General features: G+C 29.7%; 1 non-coding gene across 1 annotated transcript; it reads left to right on the forward strand.

Moving 5' to 3' along the window:
* The first annotated feature begins 219 nt into the window (after positions 1-219).
* LOC148764624 (small nucleolar RNA R71) lies at positions 220-325 on the forward strand. Its single transcript, XR_016024398.1, has one exon. It is a non-coding gene; the product is annotated as a small nucleolar RNA R71 (small nucleolar RNA).
* Positions 326-1,740: the final 1,415 nt, after the last annotated feature.

Raw genomic sequence — 1,740 nt, forward strand, 5'->3', positions numbered from 1 at the left:
ACAGTGTTTACACATCTAATTCATGAATTCCAGCAATTTTTCTTGTACCCAATCTTTTCAGATGGCCATTGATAATTATTATAAGCTATCTCTTTGAGCAAATCATAAGCCTCATCAATGGATTTACTCATAAGTGTACCTCTAGTGGTAGCATCAATGGTAGTTCTAAAAGGTCCCAGCAAACTATTATAACATGTCTGAACTTGCAGCCACTTAGGTAATCCATGGTGAGGGCATCTTCTCATCAATTCCTTATACCTTTCTCAAGCTTCATATAATGATTCAGAATCAAATTGCATGAAAGAAGTTATATCATTCTGCATCTTTGGTGACTTTGCAGGTGGGAAGAATTTTGCTAAAAATTTTTTAGCCAAATCATCCCAAGTATTAATGGAACCAGCAAGAAGCAAATTTAACCAACTCTTTACTTTATCTCTCAATGAAAAAGGGAAAAGCCTCAATCTTATGGCATCATCAGTAACACCATTGGCCTTGAATGTATCGCAAATTTCCAAGAAATTTACAATATGATTATTCGGATCATCATTAGGCAAACTCCCAAATTGAACAGCAGTCATAATCATCTGAATGATTAATGGCTTAATTTCAAAATTGTTAGCTTAAATAGGAGATCTTTAGATGCTAGACTGGAGATTTGTAGTTATGGGACTGCAAAATCCCTCAAAGGCTTGGTCTCTTCCTCTTATTGATTAGCCATTGTTTTACTTGGAGCAGAAATTTTTTTACTTTTCCTCCGAAGTCTATGAAAAGTTTTTTCGATTTTTGGATCAAAAGGAAGAATTTTCAAATTTCGGGCTCTTCGCATACAATGACCAAAAGTACCTTAAAAAAAGTAGAAAAAAATTAAAGAAAAGAAAAGTCTAGATTAAAATTAAGAATGCTTGGTATTAAAATTAACAAAAAAGAATTAAAAATCAATTCCTTGGCAACGGTGCCAAAAACTTATTGTTCAATTTTCTACTCACACAAGTGTATGTATCGTAAAGATAATATAGAGATGAGTAAAGTGTCAATTCCACAGAGAATTGAATTAATCTTTGTTGTTAACTACTAAAATTAAAACACCTTAATTTTATCTAAACAATTAAAATTAAAAAGGAAAATTTAAATTAATAAACTAAAAATTAAAACTAATATATTAGCAAATTTTACTTCTACTGATTAATAAGCCTAAGATTATGATATCCCTAAATACTTCATCTGAATATTGTATCTTTCTCTTAACTTAGTTTAATAGATTAAGTTACTAACCTAAAGTCCTAAATTATTTACAAGTCTCTATCGAGTTTCTTATAAAAATATCTCTCCCAATTAATTTACTATATGTCTATGCAAAATATATTGAAGAAAGATTTATTAAGTTTATGCTCTAATTTTGGTTACGTATGGCTTATAGGTGTATGTCTACCCTATATGCAAATAAAATCACCTAATCAACTAAGTGCATTCAATCATACTCTATTCTATTCAAGGTCTATCTAAATCTCCTTCATCAAGATTTAACCTAGGTTTCCAATTCAATCCAATTGGTGATCAAGCATTTAAAAGCATTAAGAACAGAATAAAATAAATAACTTAAATCTATCAAATATAAGTAAAAGAGAGATAAATAATTCAGACTATGTATTGAGCTCAATCACAATCTTAGATAAACAATTTAGTTCCCCATCAAGTCACATATTATCATCGAATAAAATCTAAACATTAAAATCAAAACCA

The sequence above is a fragment of the Theobroma cacao genome, chromosome 1 (genome assembly GCF_053813885.1).
Source record: "Theobroma cacao isolate CCN51 chromosome 1, ASM5381388v1, whole genome shotgun sequence".
Classification (NCBI taxonomy): Eukaryota; Viridiplantae; Streptophyta; class Magnoliopsida; order Malvales; family Malvaceae; genus Theobroma; species Theobroma cacao.